Source organism: Hyla sarda, chromosome 9 (assembly GCF_029499605.1).
Source record: "Hyla sarda isolate aHylSar1 chromosome 9, aHylSar1.hap1, whole genome shotgun sequence".
In the NCBI taxonomy this organism is placed as follows: domain Eukaryota; kingdom Metazoa; phylum Chordata; class Amphibia; order Anura; family Hylidae; genus Hyla; species Hyla sarda.
Genome location: NC_079197.1, coordinates 39,163,365 through 39,188,922, shown reverse-complemented (window position 1 = coordinate 39,188,922; position 25,558 = coordinate 39,163,365). Strand labels below are relative to the sequence as shown.

General features: G+C 42.0%; 1 protein-coding gene across 4 annotated transcripts in view; it reads right to left on the bottom strand.

Moving 5' to 3' along the window:
* PAPPA (pappalysin 1) overlaps positions 1–25,558 on the bottom strand; it is a 312,202-nt gene that overhangs the window by 59,213 nt on the left and 227,431 nt on the right. The window lies entirely within an intron of this gene.

The window sequence follows — 25,558 nt, the reverse complement described above, 5'->3', positions numbered from 1 at the left end:
AGGAGGACAGGATAGGAGGTCGGGATAGGAGGACGGGATAGGAGGACGAGATAGATGGACTGGATAGGAGGACAGGATAGGAGGACAGGATAGGAGGACAGAAAAGGAGGACGGGAAAGGAGGACGGGAAAGGAGGTCGAGATATGAGGACGGGAAAGGAGGATGGGAAAGGAGGACGGGACAGGAGGACGGGATAGCAGGACGGGAAAGGAGGTCAAGATAGGAGGTCGAGATGGGAGGACGGGAAAGGAGGATGGGAAAGGAGGTCAGGATAGGAGGTCGGGATATGATGACGGGATAGGAGGTCAGGATATGACAACAATATATGAGGACGGGATATGAAGTCAAAAGCTTCCTCCTTTGTTTATTTTCCTCCCCAAAAAGGATTTGGAAGGAAAAAACGGGCAACGCCGGGTACTCAGCTAGTCTATATATATAAAACTCAACATGTGTGTGTATGTATGCATGTGTGTATGTTCCAGCATCACGTGCAAACGGCTAAAGATATTAACATGAAACTTGACACACATGTTACTTATATGTCTACAACAAACATAGGATAGGTGATTTAACCCTTACTCACCCCCATTTGCCAGGGGCGTGGTTTATGTTTAAAGTCCCATACAAGTCAATGGGAAATACATGTTACAGCATAACTTCCAAACAGCTGGAGATATTTTGATAATACTTGGTCACATGTTACTTATATGTCCACTTAAAGTATAGGATAGTTAATTTAACCCTTAACTACCCCCATTTGTGAGGGTCGGGGTTTTTGTTTAAAGTCCCATGCAAATCAATGAGAAATGTATGTTCCCACATAACTTCCGTACGGCTGGAGATATTTAAATACCTGGTACACATATTGCGGGTTGGGATAGGAGGTCAAGATAGGAGGAAGGGATAGGAGGTCGTGATAGGAGGTCAAAATAGGAGGACGGGATATGAGGTCGAGATAGGAGAACGGGATGAGAGGTCGGGATAGGAGGTTGAGATAGAAGGTCGGGATAGGAGGACGGGAAAGGAGGTTGAGATAAGAGGTCGGGATAGGAGGTTGAGATAGAAGGTCGGGATAGGAGGACGGGAAAGGAGGTTGAGATAGGAGGTTGGGATAGGAGGTCGAGATAGGAGGATGGGATAGGAGGTCGAGATAGGAGTACGGGATAGGAGGTCGGGATAGGAGGTCGGAATAGGAGGCCGGGATAGGAGGACGGGATAGGAGGACAGAATGGGAGGTCAGGATAGGAGGTCGGGATAGGAGGTCGGATAGGAGGTCGGGATAGGAGGATGGAATAGGAGGACGGGATAGGAAGTTGGGATAGGAGGTTGGGATAGGAGGTCAGGATAGGAGGTCGGGATAGGAGGTCGGGATAGGAGGACGGGATAGGAGGTTGAGATAGGAGCTTGAGATGGGAGGTTGGGATAGGAGGTCGAGATAGGAGGACGGGATAGGAGAACGGGAAAGGAGGTTGGCATAGGAGGTCGGGATAGGAGGTCGAGATAGGAGGATGGGATAGGAGGTTGAGACAGGAGGACGGGATAGGAGGTCGAGATAGGAGGACGGGATAGGAGTACGGGATGGGAGGTCGGGATAGTAGGTCGGGATAGGAGGCCAGGATAGAAGGATGGGATAGGAGGACGGGATAGGATGACGGGATAGGAGGTTGGGATAGGAGGTTGAGATAGGAGGACGGGATAGGAGGTCGAGATAGGAGGACGGGATAGGAGGTCGAGATAGGAGGACGGGATAGAAGGTCGGGATAGGAGGTCGGGATAGGAGGTCGGGATAGGAGGTCAGGATAGAAGGATGGGATAGGAGGACGGGATAGGATGACGGGATAGGAGGTTGGGATAGGAGGTCGGCATATGAGGAAGGGATATGGGGTTGGGATATGACAACAATATATGAGTACGGGATATGAAGTTAAAAGCTTCCTCCTTTGTTTATTTTCCTCCCCAACAAGGATTAGGAAGGAAAAACCGGGCAACGGGTACTCAGCCAGTAATGTAATAAAACAAAAGTTGCAAGTAGCACACTAAAATATTCACTACTGCATGCAACAGTCACAACAGGTTTCCAGAAATCTTAAATTTAGTGCAAAGTGTATAAAAATGGAAAGCAAGGGATGCAGAGAACAGGGATCAGGAAGGGATAGTACATGGGGAGCTGTGGTGAGACTGGAGAAGGATAGTACATGGTGAGCTGTGATGAGACTGGAGAAGGGATAGTACATGGGGGGCTTTGATGAGACTGGAGAAGGGATAGTACATGGGGAGCTGTGATGAGACTGGAGAAGGGATAGTACATGGGGGGCTTTGATGAGACTGGAGAAGGGATAGTACATGGGGAGCTGTGATGAGACTGGAGAAGGGATAGTACATGGGGGGCTTTGATGAGACTGGAGAAGGGATAGTACATGGGGAGCTGTGATGAGACTGGAGAAGGGATAGTACATGGGGAGCTGTGATGAGACTGGAAAAGGGATAGTACATGGGGAGCTGTGATGAAACTGGGGAGGGATAGTACATGGGGAGCTGTGATGAGACTGGAGAAGGGATAGTATATGGGGAGCTGTGATGAGACTGGAGAAGGGATAGTACATGAAGGAGCTGTGATGAGACTGGAAAAGGGACAGTAAATGGGGAGCTGTGATGAGACTGGGGAAGGGATAGTACATGGGGAGCTGTGATGAGACTGGAGAAGGGATAGTACATGGGGAGCTGTGATGAGACTGGAGAAGGGATAGTACATGGGGCTGTGATGAGACTGGAGAAGGGATAGTACATGGGGGGCTGTGATGAGACTGGAGAAGGGATAGTACATGGGGGGCTGTGATGAGACTGGAGAAGGGATAGTACATGAAGGAGCTGTGATGAGACTGGGGAAGGGATAGTACATGAAGGAGCTGTGATGAGACAGGAGAAGGGATAGTACATGGGGAGCTGTGATGAGACTGGAGAAGGGATAGTACATGGAGAGCTGTGATGAGACTGGAGAAGGGATAGTACTTGTGGGGCTGTGATGAGACTGGAGAAGGGATAGTACATGGGGGGCTGTGATGAGACTGGAGAAGGGATAGTACATGGGGGCTGTGAAGAGACTGGAGAAGGGATAGTACATGAAGGAGCTGTGATGAGACTGGAGAAGGGATAGTACATGGGGCTGTGATGAGACTGGAGAAGGAATAGTACATGGAGGGCTTTGATGAGGCTGGGGAAGGGATAGTACATGGGGAGCTGTGATGAGACTGAAGAAGGGAAAGTACATGGGGAGCTGTGATGAGACTGGAGAAGGGATAGTACATGAAAGAGCTGTGATGAGACTGGAGAAGGGATAGTACTTGGGGGGCTGTGATGAGACTGGAGAAGGGATAGTACATGGGGGGCTGTGATGAGACTGGAGTAGGGATAGTACATGGGGGCTGTGAAGAGACTGGAGAAGGGATAGTACATGAAGGTGCTGTGATGAGACTGGAGAAGGGATAGTACATGGGGACTGTGATGAGACTGGAGAAGGGATAGTACATGGGGGGCTGTGATGAGACTGGAGAAGGGATAGTACATGGGGGCTGTGAAGAGACTGGAGAAGGGATAGTACATGAAGGAGCCGTAATTAGACTGGAGAAGGGATAGTACATGGGGGGCTGTGATGAGACTGGAGAAGGGAGAGTACATGGGGGGCTGTGATGAGACTGGAGAAGGGATAGTACATGAAAGAGCTGTGAAGAGACTGGAGAAGGGATAGTACTTAGGGGGCTGTGATGACACTGGGGGAGGGAAGAGTACATGGGGGGGCTGTGATGAAACTGGGAAAGTGATAGTACTTGGAAGACTGTGAGGAGACTGTGAAGGGGACAGTACATGGAGGACTGTAATGAGACTGGAGAGAGGATAGTACTTGGGGCCTGTGACCTTCTTGAACCCAAGCTATGGTGTTTCAGTCCCACTCTTTTATGTAAGGAAAGTGCATGCTCAGCAATTCCTTACCATATAATGATCATTAGAACTGTCCCTTACAATCATCAGTATCTGTTATGTTGAACCATGGGCAGCATGAACTAGGGATAGGTTCCCTCTGTACAGTTATGTATGATTCACTTTGAAGAATTTCTGAATTTCAGAGTATACAGTAGAACACCCTGGCAGTGTTTCCCTTCCCCACTGGCTCTGATTAATAGCTCCATAGGTATAGGAAGAGACTACTGAATCAGGGCCCTGGGGATGGCCTGATGACTTGGAGTCACATACCTGGTGATATATATATATATATATATATATATATATATATATATATGTTACTCTGAAAGACATAACCGTTCTTGCAACACGTGATAAAGAGACAGGACATAAGTACAGAAGTAAACAAGAGTCAACCTTGTACTGGGAATTTGCAGCAGATACAAGCAGGGCTTATTAAGAACTATATCATTTTTAGGAGCTTTTACTTTAAACTATTTGGAGGCTCGGACCTAAATTTATGTGATGAACACTTATAAAAATTTGATTTTATTCCCTTGAAAATAAGGCATCTTCAATAATTTCACAGTCCATATCCTCACGTTATGAAGAGTAGAAGCCTAATGCCTATATATTGATATTTATGTCTCCGTGCACATGTTGTTTTGACTTTACTACTTGATTTATTTTAACACAACATAAGTAAAGATTCTCCAGAGTGCATCGCTATAATATCTGTCATTGGAGCACAATGCATTTTTTCCTTTGTTATTTCTGTGTGTTTTTAGCTATCCTGGAATTGTTTCTACATCTGGAATGTCAGCTGTACGCATGGTAATGCTGACTAAGCTCAAATGCGCCCTGGGTCAGAGCAGATCCATGAGGAATATGAAGAACACTGTCTCATAAAAGAAAACCTATCTGGCCAAAGAAGGAACTGAATTCAACTTAAAGCAGTGGCTGTAGGTGATATCAATGAATTCCCACGTGCAGTCTTCTTTATAAGTAATTGTAGTACAGGTCAAAGTGCCAGGCTGAAAGAATAACACTGCCTATTAGCTATCTCACGTGCCTTAACAATACATCAAGATGTCTCCCAGGTACATTGCTTCCATTTCAAAGATAAAACATATTCTCAAAGATATACTGTGAAGACAGCAACATTTCCTTTAAAGGGATACTCCACTGCCTCAGCTGAGTGCGGCTGCCAGGGCTCGTGACCACATGACCACGCCCCTCGTGACGTTACAGCCACGCCCCTCAATGCAAGTCTATGGGAGGGGGCATGGCGGGCCACCACGCCCCCTCTCATAGACTTGCATTGAGGGGGCGTTACTGTGACGTCACAAGCCACAGCACCCACACTCAGCGTTCGGAACAAAATGTTCCAAACACTGAGGCAGGGGAGTGCTCTATTAAGTCTAATAAAAATGGGGAGACCCATTAGTAACCAGTGTACTAGCTATTAAATATTTCAGAGAGTATTTTACTATGTTTTTAATATTTATATTATACATATTATATGTAAAGGTTTTACAGATGTGGACAAAATTATTGGTCCCTTCCATTAAAGACAGAAAAACCCACAAGGCTCCTTGAAATAACTTGAAACTGACAAAAGTAATAATGAAGAAATAATTACTGATGAAATTCAGACATTGCTTTCATATTGCGGTTCAACTGAATCATTTTGAAAAACAAACTAATGAAACTGTCCTGGACAAAAATGATGGATCCTGAACTTAATATTTTGTTGCACAACCTTTTGGGGCAGTGACTACAAGCCAGCAATTTCCTTAACTCCCTATAAAATTTCTGCGCTTGTTTCCAGGTATCTTGGCCCACTCCCTATAAGATCCTGCTCCAGCTGTCTCAAGTGTAAAGGTGTCTTCTCCAGACGTCATGTTTGAGCTCCTTCCACAGATGTTCAATAGGATTCAGATCAGGGCTCATAGAAGCCACTTCAGGATAAGCCAATGTTTTGTTCTTAAAGGAGTTATCCACAATAAGATGATTTTAATACGTACCTGGCAGACAGTAATGGACATGCTTAGGAAGGATCTGCGCTTGTCTTGAGGCTAAATGGCAGTGTTGTGAGATTACCATAATACTGTGGCTAGCTTTTTGTGAACTGGTATTTCCTGTTTGAGTTTTGTTTTTTGCCTAAAAATTGCCTACAAATCCCAAAATTCAATTTTCCTCCCTCCCACACATCAGCCACCCCACCCATTGAAACATAAATGCGCTGCATCCATTCAAAAGAACTGTGGTTTTCAATCAGGGTGTCTACAGCTGTTGCATTAGTTGCAGATTGATCTCTCTCCCACCAAGCTATCCCTCCACCCATTGAAGCAGACAGGCTCCCTGTCATCAGCTGACTAGTGAGTCAGGTCTTGGGCAAAATCTGGGAAAAATCTGAGACAACAGTCATTTTGTATGCTGTTAAAAATAAATATTGGGATGAAAATCACATAAGAATTGTTAGAAAATCATCACACAAAGGTACAGACACTATATTATGAACTACAGTACACTAACTTTACAGCCCCTGTAGCATAGTCAAATAAAAAAAATACACCTTTAACCATTCTTGCACATATTTAGCTGTGCGTTTTGGGTCATTATCCTGTTGGAGGACCCCTGACATGTGACTGAGACCCACCTTCCTAACACTGGACAGCATTTCTCTTCAGAATGATAGTCTTGAGATTTCACTATATCAAGTTCAGATTCAAGACACCCTGTGCAAGATGCAGCAAAGCAGCCCCAAAACATAACCAAGCCTAATCCATGCTGCACAGTAGGCCCAGTGTTGTATTCTTTGTATGCTTCATTTTTGCATATACAAACATAGAGCTTATGTGACTTGCCAAAAAGCTCCAGTATTGTCTCATCTGTCCCAAGGACAAGCCACAAAGCTTCTGGAAAAATTTCCTTTTTCATTTAACTTTAACTTCTGTGGAGAGTATCAACAATGTTGTCCATGTCTGTATATGCAGTTTTAAAGGGGTTGTCTAGAAATGCAAGAAAGGGTTTGCACCACTCTTTTCTTTGGGCTGCTTCTACATAAAAACTGACCCATGCTTCCTATTACTGCATTACTCCATTAGTTAAAGGGGTATTCCAGGATTTTTTTTTTTGATTTGACTATGCTACAGGCGCTGTAAAGTTAGTGTAGTTCATAATACAGTGTCTGTACCTGTGTGTGACACTTTTCTCACAATTCTTCTGTGATTTTCACCCCAATATTTATTTTTAACAGCATACAAAATGACTGTTATCTCAGAATTTTCCCAGGATGCAATGCGGCTGAAACCTGACTTACTAGTCAGCTGATGACAGGGAGCCTGTCTGCTTCAATGGGTGGAGCGATCGCTTGGTAGGAGAGAGATCAATCTGCAACCAATGCAACAGCTGTAGGCACCCTGATTGAAAACCACAGGTCAATGAATGAATGCAGCTCATCTATGTTTCAATGGGTGGGGTGGCTGATGTGTGGGATGGAGGAAAATGGAATTATGGGATTTGCAGTCAAAAAAAGAAAAATCAAACAGGAAATACCAGTTCACAAAAAGCTAGCCACAGTGTTATGGTGGTAATCTAACAACATAGCCATTAAGCCCCAAGACAAGCGCAAATTCTTCCTAAGCATGTCCATTACTGTCTGCCAGGTACATACTAAAATCACCTAATGGTGGATAACCCCTTTAAGAAAACAAAAGTTAGCTGTTATTGAACAATTATTAATTAAATCTTAAACATATATTCCTACAATATCTTCAGAAATATTATTTCAGACAAAGTACATTCACTATATTAGCTTCAGGGATCCCAGATATTTCAGCCAAACCAAGATGCCCTGCTCGTATTTCAATAGTTTGTTGTGCTTGGGCCTGTTTGTTCCAGACGTTGGTTATGTTTCTGCTTCAACAACTGATGTTTTCTTATGATATACTTGATTGATATGTCAGAACATAATAAGGTGAAAATGGAAGGACAACCCGTCAGGGGTATTTCGGTGATAGTGTGTATGGTTTCTATTGAAAGATCATTACATAATGATGTGAAAAGGGTATTTTGTTTTGTTTATTTTTCTTGTGTAATTACTGTCTAAAACTTTAAAGATGAGAAAACAAAATACGCAGAAAAAAATGTTTTAAAACCTTTTTCGGACCATGTGAATTTAGTTTGTTTTGACTCCTCACCTTTTTTTTCACCGACAGATTTGTATGAGGGGTTATTTTTTAGTGCAACCCTTAATTTTACCATATAATGAATTAAGAAACAAAAAACTAATTGTGGGATAAAATCATTTTTATTTTGCATGTTTTTCCATTAAAAAAGGGGGGGTGTTGTTATTATTAGGGAGAACTTTTATATATTTAAAAGCTTTTTTTATTCCCCTTCTTGTACAAGCAATCCCTTAAATGCTTATACAGTTCACCAAGCGATTTCGGTGATCTACTTATACAGCTGTAAAATGAATATTTCTTGGGCATATACAGAACAAAAAATGGGCAAAAACTTCAAAAACCTAGTGCCTCTCTGTCTTTCAATTATTGTTTTACACAGTATATCCCTTAAAGTATCAGCCCCTTAATTCAGCCTATAGTAAGCCTAACATTTTGCACTAAAATATCAAAATAATATAAAAATTCTTGTTTTTATTCTCCACCACCCAACTGTGCTCATTACCCTGCTAGATGAATACCTTGAGGGGTTATAGTAAAATTTGTTTTAGGGATTCTTATATTTTTTATTCTTATATTCTTTATATATTTCAAAACCTTAAAAAATTTTTTTTCAAATCAACTGGTGCCAGAAAGTTATACAGATTTGTAAATGACATGCTCTAGAGAAAGTTGTGTAGTTATTTCCAGCCTGACGACAGTGCTCTCTACTGCCACCTCTGTCTGTGTCAGGAACTGTCTTGGGCAGGAGAGGTTTGCTATGGGGATTTGTTTGGACAGTTCCTGACACAGACAGAGGTGTTTCTTTATTTCTGAGGTCTGTGTCTGAATCAAGTAGCATCTTATGGCCACAGATGGGATCTAAACACTGTAGAATGAATGTAATAAGCATTGACACACTTCTCTGTTAGCACTTGTTATGGAAAAAAAAAATGATTAAAAATTGATTTCACCTATTTTGGTTCACACATTTGCTACATGTTGTTTTGAATACTTTCAGGGGTGTCATTTAAAAGTGGGTGATTTTCTGTGATTTTGTTCTACTGTACAAACACCTAAAAGTCACTTCCAGCCTGAATTGGTAAATTAAAAAATAGGTTTTAAAATAAGTTCTGAATTGGTGAAAAGAGGTGTCACGTTGAGTCAATAGTGCAATCCTGCGCTCACCGGAATCCACTATCCCTGCCTACTTGTGTAATTACCCTAAGCAATGATTCCACAACATGGAGAGAGTCCCTCTGCTGGAAGTGCAGGTGCTCTGTTTTCATAACAAAACAAACACAGTAAAAGTCAGGGGAACAGGTTGGGAGACAAGAGAAAAACTCACAGAAATAGAGTAGTAAACTTGCTGGGGTCAATACCAAGATGACTGCAAAGTACAAATACTATAGACAAAGATTAACCGTTACCAAGCCAAAGTTAGAAACCAGAGATACAAATAAGCACAGCTACTGGCCAGGAGAAATTACCCACAGGCAATCAAGTGAGACAACTGAACTCCTTTATAGCCCAGCCAAACAGGGCGTGGACAAAGACAGAATACCATTGGCCGGTTATCCATGGCTCCTGATTGGCCTGTACGTCACCAGGCTACACATAATTCTTTAGCAAAACACCAGAAAACTTAACTCTACAAGAAGAATCAGGTTGAGTCATTACAATGGGGTTTGAAAAAATTCCTAAAGGTTAGTTCTAAAATGACAAGCCTTAGTGTTACTATCATAATAATATAATAAAAATTAAAAATTAAAGAAATGATATGCCATGCACACATGTCAAAAGTTTTGTTCAGTTGGGGGTCTCACATCCCAGCTCAGCATTTGATCTCTCAGTATGCAGATTACAGGCTTCATAGACTATAGTGGAGCCCCCCTACTGCAATGAGCAAGGGGCCGGGGATTTTTTCTTATGACAGTTACACTTTAAAAATGAATGCTTCCATAAAGAAGACATATGGAACAGATAATTATGACTTACATGCGTGTATGACTTTTACAAGACGAGAAATAAAACATTCGAAAGCTGAATGTTTTCCAAATATTTGATATGTATTTAGCAAATAAACACAACACGTACTGACCAAATTCAGCTTGCATGATTAAAAGCCAAATTTGAAAAATAGACTTGCACCTATAAGGGGTTAAAGGGATACATATTAAGGTAGTATTTCAATCAGCCTAAATCCGGTACAAACTCCTAAATTTCTCCATCCGCTGTATAAGGGACTGGTTGCTACTTTCATGTTTTGTGACTGATAAATTATTTTAGGGCCATCTGCTTTGCATTGTTTTTTTTTCATGAAAGAATGAGCCATATACAATTCTTCTACTAAACCTTTGAAGAGAACGTTCCCATACAAAGAACACTTGTTTACTGGCTATGTGGTTGTTTACCCGGTACTGCCATACGTTATTCTAAAGGTCACATATGAGGTAATATGATTGCATGAGTCATCATCATCCATTACGCTCTGCATCCAGGGACCATGAACACTGCAGCTTTTGGAAGGACAGTATCAAAGCGTTCTCTTTCATGTGTCTGTCGCTTTGCAGGGGTTATCATGGCAAGGCCGAGAAGTACTCTGAACTAGATATAGTACCGGGCAGATATGACTTAAAATGGGCATAATGAATGAGTAATATGAAAAGCAAATGGAAACAATTTTGCCTTCGACTCTGTGTTCTCTTCTCCTCTCGCTATCGTCTGTTCTGATTAATCTAGTGATAAAGAGAGATAACAGGTAACACAAAGACCCAAAGGATTTTTTGTTTTTTTCCCTGTTGCAGACATCCAGTAGGGGAGCTGGCCATAGCACTGTGCCAGGGTCGAAGAGGGAGAAACAGAGGAGGTGAAAGAGAGGGCTGGCAGCATATGTAGTCTGGCTGGAACTTGTGTCCCCACACAGCCTGCCAACATCCCCCATCCCTTTGGCTGCTAGAAAATAAAACAAAAAACACTGAGAGAATCAATGGGATGCAGATCAAAAAAACAGGAAGGAATTTCTTGCATCTCTGTCATGTTATGTTCTAACTGCCTATAAATAACAAATGCAAAATGTGACAAACCCCACAGTTCTTTTTTGTTATCCACGCAACTTTACATTATTTAATATACGTTTTTCTTAAGACAATTTGTGCAAACCATTCCGACCTGACACAATACTAGCATAACTGCATACTAACCTTATAGTATATACCGTTCTAAAGGAACATTCTAGGAAACATTGCCTAGTGCGAGGCATAAGACTGGGTTCACATATGTCTGGCATCCAGCATAGGTGAACTCAGCCTAAATCTAGATGCAACTGATGCCACAACTGATGACAAGTTGTCATCAGTTGTATGGCATTCGGTGTCCATTGTTTCTGCACAGCGGACAGGGTAAGGCAGCAAGCTGTGTCCCCCTGTCCGGTGCCCTCCGGTGTGTTTAACTCCTTAAGGACCAAGGACGTATGAGTACGTCCTTGGTCCCGCTCCCGTGATATAATGTGGGGTCCCACGGTGACCCCGCACCATATCACGGCGGGCCAGGCGTCATAGTGAAGCCGGGACCGGCCGCTAATAGCGCGCGGCCCTGATCGCGGGGCCACACGCTATTAACCCTTTAGCCGTGCGCTCAAAGCTGAGCCACGCGGCTAAAAGTGAAAGTAAAAAGTGCCGGTTAGCTCAGGGAGCTGTTTGGGATCGCCACGGTGAAATTGAGGCATCCCGGACAGCTGTACTACAGGAGGAAGGTCTCTTACCTTCCTTCCTGCAGTCCGATCGCCGATTGAATGCTTCAAGCCTGAGATCCAGGCTTGAGCAATCAATCGCCGAAAACACTGATAATTGCATCCCTATGGAGATGCATTGAACACTGTTGAAGATCAGTAAATGCAATGTTATAGTCCCCATGGGGGCTATAATATTGCAAAAGAAAAGTGTAAAAAAAATCATTAACCCTTTGAATTATCCCTTCCCCTAATAAAAGTTTGAATCACCCGGCATTTCCAAAAATAATAAAAAAACTGTGTGAATAAAAACAAAAATAAACATACGTGGTATCGCCGCGTGCGGAAATGTCCAAATTAAAAATATATACTGCTAATTAAACTGTGCGGTCAATGGCGTACGTGCAAAAAAATTCAAAAGTCCAAAATAGCGTATTTTTGGTCACTTTTTATATCATGAAAAGATTAATAAAAAGCGATCAAAAAGTCAGATCAATGCAAAAATGGTACCGACAAAAACTTCAGATCACGGCGCAAAAAATAAACCCTCACACTGCCCTGAACACAGAAAATTAAAAAAGTTATAGGGGTCAGAATATGACAATTTTAAACGTATAAATTTTCCTGCATGTAGTAATGATTTTTTTCTGAAGTAATACAAAATCAAACCTATACAAGTAGGGTTTCATTTTAACCGTATGGACCTAGAGAATAAAGATAAGGTGTCATTTTTACAGAAAAATGTACTACGGAATCCCCCAATAGTTACAAAATGGCTGTATTTTTTCAATTTTGTCGCACAATGATTTTTCTTCCCGTTTCGCCGTAGATTTTTGGGTAAAATGACTGATATCATTACAAAATAGAATTGGTGGCGCAAAAAATAAGCCATAATACAGATTTTTTTAAAGGTAAGGAGGAAAATACGAAAGAGCAAAAACCGAAAAACGCCCGATCCTTAAGGGGTTAACCATCTGGCGTCAAAATTGAGACACTGGAGGATTGAGTGCTCGCCGGATGCAAACTGTGCTGGACGACTGATATATGTGAACCCAGCCTAACACAGTATATCACAGTATGTACAGAAGTATTAGCAGGTGGCACTACTGTTCTAACTAACAGAGACAAGAAGAAAACATACATATGAACATACCGAGTGAAAGTCGGGCAAAGAAAGCACATCCAAATATAGTCCAGCAGAATCCACACTAAAAGTATCATTAAAAAAAAATCGGCACTCACCCATAAAACTTAACTTTTACTTCTTCACATTAAAACTGTTTTCATGGAAAAAGATGGACACCACCGGTTTTAATAGGAAGCAATAAAAGCTATGTTTTAAGCTTGAGTGCCTATTTTTTCTATATGATATATTTTAGAAACATATCACAGTATGTTTCTTTAATGGGAACCCCTCACAATTAAAAATGCAATCCTTTTCTGTACACAATATATTATAAACAGAAAAAAACTGAGCAGATTGATATATTGGTTTGTGGGGGAAAATTCTGTATAAGGCTATGTTTCCACACAGTTTTTTTCTGACGTTTTTTTATTTTGGATGTCTGCTACTGCAGTTTTTGAGCCAAAGTCAGAAGTGGATCCAGTAGGAAGAATAAGTATAAGTCTTAATTCCAAGAAGCACAGTGGGTGTCTGGCAGTACCGCAACAATCCAAGTGCAGTATGGCCAGCGACTTAGAAATAAACCGGACAGTTCATATGCAGATCCAGGTGGTGCAGCGAGTACAGCTATATCATTCCATGTAGGAGATCAGAAGAGAAAGACTCGGCGACTCACAATTCTGCAGAAAACTTATTTGTTCCATAAGGAAATGACAGATGCACATCATGCAGAGGAGGGCAGGGTACAAGGCAGGGGTGCGGGTAGGACAGCGCGGTTTCGTACCGGACTGGCACTTCCTCAAGCTACTTGTATAAGTCTTTCCTTAGTATTTCCAATTCCCTTCCAATTCGCTTGAATACACTTCTGGCTTTGGCTCAATAGCTGCAGTTGCAGTTCCACCTGTGGGGAAACCTAACTTGGAAAATATTGATTGAAATATCTTTTCATCATGGGCAAAGGAGTCCAGCATGTGGTCCTACTCAGTGACTGACAGCTGTCTTTATAATGTAAGCTCATACAGGGAAGGCTGTCAATCACCGATTAAGACTACCCATTAGACTATTATTGCCATAAAGAACAGAGATTTAGATCAATGTATTACAAGTTATATTTTTAGGGCGTATTTTAATGTGAAGTGGCATGGTCACTGAATTTAAAATAGTTTACGCTTGTCGACAATCATAAAATGTGTTTGAAATCTCTGCAAGCTCAGAGCCGACAAAGATTTCCTCAAGCACACAGGCGACCTTATGCGCAGGGATTTCCAGGGAAATCCTACGAGCCTGTGCACTGGTAGGGCATTCATTTAGACCGGCAACAAAGATGTCGTGATAAATGCCCCTCTATATACACTGCTCAAAAAAAATAAAGGGAACACTAAGATAACACATCCTTGATCTGAATGAATGAGCTAATTGTATGAAATATGTGTCCGTATGACCTCCCTACAATGCCTGGGCATGCTCCTGATGAGGTGGTGGATGGTCTCCTGAGAGATGTCCCCCCAGACCTGGACTAAAGCATCCGCCAACTCCTGGACAGTCTGTGGTGCAAAGTGGCGTTGGTGGATGGAGTGAGACATGATGTCCCAGATGTGATCAATCAGATTCATGTCTGGGGAATGGGCAGGCCAGTCAATAGCATCAATGCCTTCCTCTTGCAGGAACTGCTGACACACTCCAGACACATGAGGTCTAGCATTGTCTTGCATTAGGAGGAACCCAGGGCCAACTGCACCAGCATATGGTCTCAAAAGAGGTCTGAGGATCTCATATCGGTACCTAATGGCAGTCAGGCTACTTCTGGCAAGCACATGGAGGGCTGTGCGGCCCCCCCCAAAGAAATGACACCCCACACCACCAGGATGGTGCGGGCAGCAAAACATTCTCCTCGGCATCTGGTGCAGGGCCAGACCAGAGGGGTCCATCTACTAGACAATATTAACCACAAGACCTGGCAGAGTAATTAATGTGCAGGTAGAAGGACACCTAGGGAATAGTGATCATAATATAATACATTATAACTTGTTCGGCAATAAGGAAACCTTGCGAGGGGCCACAAAAACAATGAACTTTAGGAAGGCAAAGTGCGATCAACTCAGAGAAGCCCTTAACAATATAAAATGGGATATTGTCCTCAAAAACAAGAATACTGACACTAAATGGGAGACTTTTAAGAATATTTTAAATTCTCCCTGTAAGATGCATGTACCTTAGGGGAATAAAAGGGTCAGGAATAAAAGAAATCCAATGTGGATGAATAAAAATTTTAAAAGGGCAACAAATGACAAAAATAAAGCATTTAGACTACTAAAACAGGATGGCAGTGAAGAAGCATGAAAAAGCTAGAGTAAAATGTAAATTGTGTAAAAAAACAGATAAAAGCCACAAAAATAGAGACAGAAAGACTCATTGCCAAAGAGAGTAAAACTAACCCCAACATGTTTTTAACTATATAAATAGCAAAAAGGTCAAAAATGAAAGTGCTGGCCCTTTAAAAAATAATGGGGAAGAAATTATTGACGGGGATCAGGAAGAAGCAAATATATTAAACAAATTATTTTCCACTGTATTCACCGAAATACCGAAAATGAAATGCCAGGTGAAATACAGTGTGATAAGGTAAACTCCCCAGTGCAGGTCACCTGTCTAATCCAGGAAGAAGTACAGTGCCGCCTACAAAAAATCTAAATAGACAAATCACCAGGTCCAGATGGCATTCACCCCTGTGTTCTAAAGGAATTAAGTTATGTAATAGACAGACCTCTATGACAGACCTCTATTTTTAATAGTCAAGGACTCTATAGTGACAGGTAAGGTTCCCCAGGACTGGTGCATAGAAAATGTGGTGCCAATGTTTAAAAAGGGGTCAAAAGGTGACCCCCTGAATTATAGACCTGTTAGTTTAACCTCCATTGTAAATTGTTTGAGGTGCTATTTTTGAGTATCTTGATAAAAATAAATGTATCCTCTCAAACTGACCTAGAAACATAGAATGTGTTGGCAGATAAAAACAATTTGGCCCATCTTTGGCCCAAGTTTGCCCAATAATCTGAATCCTATCAATAGTCCCTGGCCCTATCTTATATAAAGGATAGCTTTATGCTTATCCCATGCATGTTTTAACTCTTTCACTGTATTTGCAGCGACCACTTCTGCAGGACGGCTATTCCATGAATCCACTACTCTCTCAGTAAAGTAATACTTCCTGATATTACTGCATAAACCTTTGCCCCTCTAATTAACCTGAACAGTTTTTATGATGAGGTGAGCTCCCGACTGGACCAGAGGGAATCGCTGGATGTCGTATATATGGATTTTTCCAATGCATTTGATATGGTGCCACATAAAAGATTGGTTCCTTAAAAGAGAAGGATGGGGCTGGGGGAGAATGTGTGTGAGTGGGTAAGTAACTGGCTCAGTGATAGGAAACAGAGGGTGGTTATAAATGGTACTTATTCTGATTGGGTGACTTTTACTAGTGGGGTACCACAGGGGTCATTAATGACCTTGTAGAGGGTTGAATAGTAAAGTAGCAATCTTTTCAGATGATACTAAATTCTACCACTGTACAAATCACAAGTCAGACCACAAAGAATACTGTGTACAGTACTGGGCACCAGTGTACAAGAAAGATATAGTGGAGCTGGAGTGGGTTCAAAGACGGACAACTAGGGTAATACGGGGAATGGGAGGACAACAGTTCCCAGGAAGATTATTAGAATTGGGGTTATTTAGTTTAGAAAAAAGAAGGCTTAGGGGAGACCTAATAACTATGTATAAATATATCAGGGGACTGTACAGAGATCTCTTCCATGATCTATTTATACCCAGGACTGTATCTATAACAAGGGGGCATCCTCTACGACTAGAGGAAAGAAGGTTTCTACACCAGCACAGACGGGGGTTCTTCACTGTAAGAGCAGTGAGACTGTGGAACTCTTTGTCAGAGGAGGTGGTCATGGTGAAATCTGTAAAAAAGTTCAAAGGGGGTCTGGATGCATTTTGGAGAGTAATAACATCACCGGTTATGTATACTAGATTTATAGTACCAGAACGTTGATCCAGGGATTTATTCTGAAGCCATATTTGGAGTTGGGAAGGAATTTTTACCTCTAGTATGAGGGTTTTTTGCCTTTCTCTGGATTAACTTCTCAATCTAATGAGCTATGTTACTATGTATGTCTCCAAACTCTGTTAAATCTGTCACATGTGCTCAGTGTGAACCTGGTTTCATCTGTGAAGAGCACAGGGCGCCAGTGGCAAATTTGCCAATCTTGGTGTTCTCTGGCAAATGCCAAAAGTCCTGCATGGTGTTGGGCTGTAAGCACAACCCTCACCTGTGGATGTCTGGCCCTCATACCACCCTCATGGAGTCTGTTTCTGACTGTTTGAGTGGACACATGCACATTTGTGGCCTGCTGGAGGTCATTTTGCAGGGCTCTGGCAGTGCTCCTCCTGCTCCTCCTTGCACAAAGGCGGAGGTAGCGGTCCTGCTGCTGGGTTGTTGCCCTCCTACGGCCTCCTCCACGTCCCCTGATGTACTGGCCTGTCTCCAAGTAGCGCCTCCATGCTCTGGACACTGCACTGACAGATACAGCAAACCTTCTTGCCACAGCTCGCATTGATGTCCCATCCTCGATGAGCTGCACTACCTGAGCCACTTGTGTGGGTTGTAGACTCCGTCTCATGCTACCACTAGAGTGAAAGCACCGCCAGCATTCAAAAGTGACCAAAACATCAGCCAGGAAGCATAGGACCTGAGAAGTAGCCTGTGGTCACCACCTGCAGAACCACTCCTTTATTGAGGGTGTCTTGATAATTGCCTATAATTGCCACCTGTTGTCTGTTCCATTTGCACAACAGCATGTGAAATTGATTGTCAATCAGTGTTGCTTCCTGAGCGTACAGTGTGATTTCACAGAAGTGTCATTGACTTGGAGTTACATTGTGTTGTTTAAGTGTTCCCTTTATTTTTATGAGCAGTGTATCAATCTGATCCCCTCCTCTTAAGCATGATGACTGCAGAAAAGATTGCATTTTTAATGTAATGTAGACATTTAGTTTTTCATTGTGCACACCCGTTCTCTAAGACTGGGCTCACATGTAGTATTTTGGTTGATATTTGGTCCTTATTTTGGCCCACATTTTGGTCAGTATTTTAACCTTAACCACAAATATGTAAAAAACACAAAAAAAGTTGCAAATCTGTCCATTATAGTTTTTCTCTGTGTCGGTTCTACTCCCAATTTTACCTGAAAAATATTGATCAAAATGGTCTCCAAAAGGGACCTGTCTAAAATATGTAAACCCACACAGTTCACGGGATGCATAACAGTGTTATTTTTTCTAAGCATGGTATCCGGAGACTTTTAATATTGAACAGGTCATTTTTTACTTTAATCCTCCAGTGCTTGGAAATTTTCCATTTGCTTTTTCTTAATACATAGTACATATGCAGGTTTGCAAAATGTTCCTACTTATGGCAGCAGGGTGTTCCCTGCTAATAACAGTGTGCCAGAGCAGAATGATATCCAGCCACAGGCAGAATATGACTGGTGGGACCTCCATCAATCAAGAGAACGGAAGTCCTTTTGTACCACAAATGAACAGAGAATGCCATTCCATTGACTTGCTATGGGACTGCCGGAGACAGCCAAGCGCTGAGTGAGTCCCCACCGATGACATACTTATCACCTATACTGTATATACATGAAACGTTACAATTTTGCGAAAATACTTGATAGTAAATTGCTGCCCTCCATATACTGTATATCACAGTGCATGGAAAACAAGGTTCAAATAAGGTTCCCTTTATTTCAAATATTTAAATCTAACATTATGGAAAAGCTATGGAAATGAGTAAATGACTAGACCAACTCTTAGGCTGACTTCACACTGAGGAATTTGTGCACAAAAAAACAAGTGCGGACATTGCGTACATTTTCCCGATCCGGTGGCTGCTAGGACCACTCAGAAATGTGCCGTCTCATAGATGGCAATGTATTTCTAAGTGAAATCTGCAGAAAGAATACATGTCTATTCTTTCTGTAGCCGCCAGGAATGGGATTTCTGTGGCAGAAACATATGGTGTGGAAATTCTGCCATGTGCACAGTGTGCAGAATTATATTGAATTACATTTTCAGAGATAGATTTTTTTAATTTTTAGTGAGGTGTTTCCCAACCAGGGTGCCTCCATGCGTAGCAAAACTACAACTCCTAGCATGCCCAGACATTCTGAGCATGCTCTGAATTGCAGTTTTGCAACAGCTGGGGCACCCTGGTTGGGAGCCACTGATTAAGTGACTGGTAGGAGCTCATATGGCCTACCACCATCTTGGGACAAGGGTGAAGCCCCAATCAGTGAAACTGCAGAATTCTCAAGGGTGTAACTGTAGGGGTTGAAAAGCTGGCCAAAGGCCCTTCTGCCATATCAGAAGACTCCAGAATTAAAAGCGGTCCATGGTAGATGTAAGGCTCTTTTACACTCATCGAGGTTGTATTATACCTAGCAATCCACATAGTATAAACCCACAAAGCTTCAAAAGGCTCACAATATAGGGTCATCCAGCCATTGCACAAGACCTGGCTCGAAAACGTGCAAACTGCACTATGCTACTACCCAGGTTCCCTCAAATCTCTTCTTTTTTTTTTTTTTCTAAGTGAAAGAAGAGGCAGCATACTGGACAGATTTAGCTAAACAAATCCATATTGCTGTAACCAGAACAGTCCATACAAAGCAGGAAAAAAGCAGAATTGTGTTGATTCTGGCTCACAGACATTGTTGGAAGGAGCACAGAAGTTAAATGAGCAGGAAGGTGCTTGTAGTTATCATGCTTCATGGGCTCTCAGCTCGATCTTGCACAGAATGTAATGAATTTGCTTAAAGTTCACATCTGTTCTAAACTGTTCGAAATAGGAACTTTGCATGAAAACTCTGTACCTTTGTTTAACAGATACCAGCATGTGAAGAGTAATGGATATGTACACATAGATCCGCAAGAAACAACACAGCTCCAGTACAATTTCTCCCTTGCTGTTTACAACAAGGTTATAAAATCAGACTAACTAGAGCCTGAGAAAGCAAACACTTTTATTTTCTTTTATTTCTTGCAATGACCCAGGCTTGGGAGTCATTTCGCTTTATAGCTAAGTCAGTGATATAGATAAGGAATAGAAAACAATTCAGTAGAGTTTTGATATATTAGTTAAAATTGAAGGTACTTAGTATAAAATATTCTTAAACTTATGAGGTTTTCCAATTTTTTAGGGAGAAAGTAGGCTTAAATGAACTGAAATAGGACCTATAGCCTTTCATGATGTATCTTGGTAAAGACATGTATTCCCCATGAAATAACAATTTCTCTCTGTCGTGCCGTTCCGCCGTTATTCTTACAAGAAATGTATGAATAAATAGCCAACTGGGTGTTACCTCTTGGGGGTGTGACAGTGTCTGGCAGTGTCGGGTTTGATTGGATGGGGTCAGAAAGTGTAAGGCAGAGCTTTCCAAACTTAATGTTGGTGACACTCTTTTTAGATATTCATAGTTTGGTCACACACCCCGTGTTGTACCGCAAATTGCTCGTATCACGTTGTGCGTTCTACGATGCATATCATGATACCAGTATCAGCATAACAAATGTGTCTGCTACCCCCCCCCCCCCGTGCCATTTCATCACCTCCTTTATCATCCCCTGTGTCATTTCCTTCCCTCCTTCATTACCCTCTGTGCCACTTAATTCCTCCCTCCCTTGAATCCCCCCATGCCATTACATTCCCTCCTTCATTACCTCCTGTGCAATTTCATCCCCGCTCTTGACTACCCCTTGTTCCACATCATTACTCTCCCCCTCTTGATCCCCACTGTGCCATTGTATTCACACCTGGTTTGTGTCTCTCACTTTGCTCTGATAAGCTCAGGTTGAGATTTGGCATTACAACAGGTCTGACAAGCGACATCCTACTGTTCCTTAGCGCAACATCGGGGGCTCACTTATCAGTCCCTACAGCCACTGCAGCTCACTGATTTAAAGTGGCCATGTCACCGGCTGCAGCAGGGTTGTGCCCACTTAATAACAGTGATTAGGACTGTCCCCCAACACACCTACTGTAGTAAAAAGAAAAAGGGGGAGAGCAGAGCTTCCTCTAAGGGTAGACTGTTTGTACAATTTAGGGATTTGTCATATGGCAGGTACACATGTATAGATGTGAGCTCACCTGGCCGGGTTGTGTGTCAGACACAACCACCATGCAGCGCTTGTTTAAGCAGATCAGCGGAGCAGCCTCCCGGGAATCAAGCTATGATTCCCCTAGTCGATCAGGAACGTCAGTGAGGAGTGAGGAAAATACAGGGTTATTCCAGGCGCATACCGCAGTGATGGGATGTAGTCAAGATGAAATAAAACTTACTTTATTTGGAGCCAATTTCAGTGAAATTGGCTCCAAATAAAGAAACTTTTATTTAATCTTGACTACATCCCATCACTGCGGTATGCGCCTGGAATAACCCGGTATTTTCCTCACTCCTCGCTGACGTCCCCAACACACCTAGGGACTGCTGCTGACACACTAATGTGTTTCATCATCTAGGTTGGAAAGCAGTAGATTAGGGACATGGCCCCAACTGGTAACACCCAATTGGCAAATTATTCATGCATTTCTAGTAAGAATGGCAGATGAACTGTTATTTCATAGGGATTATTACAAAAAAAAAAAAGTCAAGAGAGGCCACAGGCCATCCTCCAAATAATGAAGTTCACATTTATTTCAATGTCATGCCGACTGTCCCTGTGACAGACCCCCTAGAAATTCTATGGCAGCTGTGGTGACCATAGTTGGTGTGAGGCATCACATAAGGCCCAGGGGCTGGTTCTTGGTCTCATAACCAAGGCAAGAAGGTAGAAGCAAGTACTGTGTAGGAAGGTAGGAAGATTTCAGCTCTGAAAACAGTTTTTTGTAGTTCTGAGTTATAAAATAGACCCTATCCCAGAAGCAGTGCATGATCTTAGTGATAGTAAAACTCAATAGAAATTGGTAACAGGGAAATGTAAAAAAAAATACTACAATAAGAAATATGAGCATGAGCTGGTGAGAGCAGAACTAGGATTTTCCTTCATCTGTCTGTGTATTCGTTCTTTCCTTTAGGACAGAGATCAAGGCTGATCACAGGATAAGGAAGAGTTTAAAAGCTGCACAACTGAATGTGAATGACAGAAGACTAGAAGTTAGAATGATTCAGAGAGGAACGTGAATACTTTGGGAAAAAGACTACATAAGGAGACAATTTGTGCTGTCCTCAGACTCATACAAAGCATATACAGATGTCTTAAGATGAAGTAAGAAATATGTTACTGACACCACCTGGATCACAGACATAATGTACAAAACATAAAGGTAATCACAAACCTGATTACAGCCCTAGTGAACTTAAGAAACACGATATTATACAGACATAACCCAGCATACAAAGGGCCAGACATTCTCATAGTTTGGGACAATCTTTGGAACCTGAGACTCCCCTAATTTAAAATCCAAATTATATTAACGTATTACTATTATATGGTAATTCTATTTTGTGCTGTTTAATGGTGGTCTGCATTCCATTTAAGGATACAGGAGAAGTGGGGAGGGTTCAACCTCTGGGACCCCCAACTAATCACAAGAACGGACATCAATTGTCCGATGAATGAATGGAGTGGCAGCATGCATGCTCAAGTACCAATTTATTTACTCTCTATAGGACTTTGAAACATTGCCGAGAAATGAATTTGGCTATGTTTGCATGCTGCCACTCCACTTCTCTTGGGGGACAACTGACTTACTTGCTTGTGATCAGCGGGAGTCCCAACAATCAATGATCAGCTAGGTATCTCATAAACTGTGGATGGGGGATCACATTTAATCTTTGTATACCCTCTTTAAGAGAGTTGTCTCAGGAAACACTTCATTGGCATGTTACTAGGACATACAACCAATGTCCCATCAGTGTTAGGAAATTTAGAAAAGTGCTGTGCCAGTTCCTCTCCTGTTGGCCACACTTTGCTCTTTCTAATGGGTCATCCATGTACTCTCTGGAATTGTCCGAGTTGGTAACACAGAACATAAAGTGGCACAGCACTTACCTATTGCTGCTGCCACTCTACTGTATGGATCAAGGGGGTATACATAGATCAGACCCCAACACGTGTTCACTGATGGCATTGCCTAACAATATGCCATCAATCATAGGATCACCCACGAGCTTTAGGTGTCATGCACATGACCCCTGTTATAGTTCCATAGGATACTTTTATATCAAAGCACACACTTTTCTGCTCCCATATTCCATAAATACCCTTGCTACAGAGCTATTTCTCCATAGAAGCATTGCTTCTTGTGAGAACGTGGTGCCTCATGTAGGCACCATATGGAAGAACACACAGTGTGTTCCTGTAAATTTCCAATATTTGTACATTAATAATCTAATTCAGTATGTATGGTAGAAGTAATCCTATATATATGGTTACTGTCATTGGAGCTCTTAATTTTCTCTGTTATGATGCATTGCTATTAAACATTGTGAACTGGCCCATCTGTTGCAGCTGTGAAGTCTTTATGACTCAGACCCTAACCATGCATAACCAAGTACTCAGCAAATGACTCCTTCAATTATAAATTCTATAACACGGAGTGTGTGCGAGGAACTCATTTTATTTTTCTATTGGGGTCTTCTCAAGGTAGAGTTTGAAGACCTGTTAGTCAAATCGGTAATAAATGTCACATTAGAAGCGATCCCTAATGTGGGTTTATTTTGTGCCCATTAATTTAACTGGAGAGGTGGTTACGTGTGCATAATCAACTCTCTATATAGTAAATATCAACTTGAATTCCGTTCTTCTCTGACAAAAACTTCTACACATGTAGACGCATCTTGCACTGACATGTGTGACATTGTGAACAACACATTACTGGATAGAGATATCTATTTGTTTTGACCCCCCTGCAGTAAGATTCTTATGATATCATGAATGGGGCCTGTCTCCTACCTCAGAGTGCTTTGGCCCCCACCTCCTGAAGCTAACTAGTCTCGGGAGTGTCAGCCCGCTCTACCAATCACCGCCTGAGGTGGGACTTCACTGTGGCTAGTGATTGGCGGAGTAAGCTGTCACTCCCAAGACCAGTTTGTCTCAGAAGTTGGAGATCAAAATGTGCTCCAAGATAGGGAATGAGCCCTTTTCTTAAAGGGGTTATCCACCATAAGGTTATTTAAGTACGTATCTGGCAGGCAGTAATGGACATGCTTAGGAAGGATCTGCACTTGTCTTGGGGCTAAATGACTATGTCATGAGATTATCCTAACATTGTGGCTAGCTTTTTGTGAACTGTTATTTCCTGTTTCACTTTCTTTTTTGACTACAAATCCCACAATCCAATGTTCCTCCCTCCCACACATCAGCCACCCCACCCATTGAAAAGAAAGACCTGTGGTTTTTAATCAGGTTGCCTACAGCTGTTGCATTAGTTGCAGATTGATCTCTCTCCCACCAAGCGATCTCTCCACCCATTGAAGCAGACAGGCTCCCTATCATCAGCTGACTAGTGAGTCAGGTCTCACCCGCATTGCAAGCTGGAAAAAATCTGAGTCAATTTGTATACTGTTAAAAATAAATTGTGTGGTGAAAATCACAGAGGAATTGTGAGAAAACCGTCACACACAGGAACAGACACTATATTATGAACTATACTAACTTTACAGCCCCTGTAGCATAGTCAAATAAAAAAAATTCCTGGAATACCCCTTTAAGATCAAAGCAGGGTCTCATTGGTCAGACCTCTCCTGCAATTAGACACTTATAAACTATCCTGTGGATACATTTTATTCCCTGGTTAACAGCTTTGAATAGGTTAAAATCTAAAAGATTGGTATTCATATAGGGAATAGGGCTAGCTAAGTTATCCAATGACATTCCAGTTAACTGAACATGAAATGCCACAGCCACTGGGCTCAGAGGTCATGTGCACTTTCACCAGAATGTATCCACTAAGGCCACTAAGTGTTCAGTGTACAGGGACATAATCACAGTCCACTAGGGGACTCCACAGCAGTGGCTGTGCTGGACCAGCAGTCAGTGAGCTGAAGGGTGAGTATCATTTTTTTTCTTTTGTCTCCTATTCCCTGCCTTTGTGTAATTTTGAAGAGATACTTCATTCATTTTTTTTTATGTATCTGGGCTTTATATAAACATATACTGACCTACCTCGCTCCCTTAGGGCTCCCTCAGTAACATCTTTCAGCTCCCTGCTCTTCTTCCTACCTCCAAGACAGACCTGTGTTGGCAGTGACATCTACTTATTGACACTGCAGAGCGATGTCTCAAAAGTAAAGAGAACAATGAGCGGGGAATTGGAAGACGCCATAGGGAAAGCCCTGAGGAAGCAAGGTAGATGAGTATGTTTGTTTTTTTTTTTTATTTTTTTTTCAAAATCAGATGTGACAACATTTAAAAAAAAAAGAAAAGTATTCAGAATACCACTTTAACCTTTATGAAGTTGCCCATCTGCCAGTGTTTCTAAAAGTGGCCATACATTTTTAATAATGT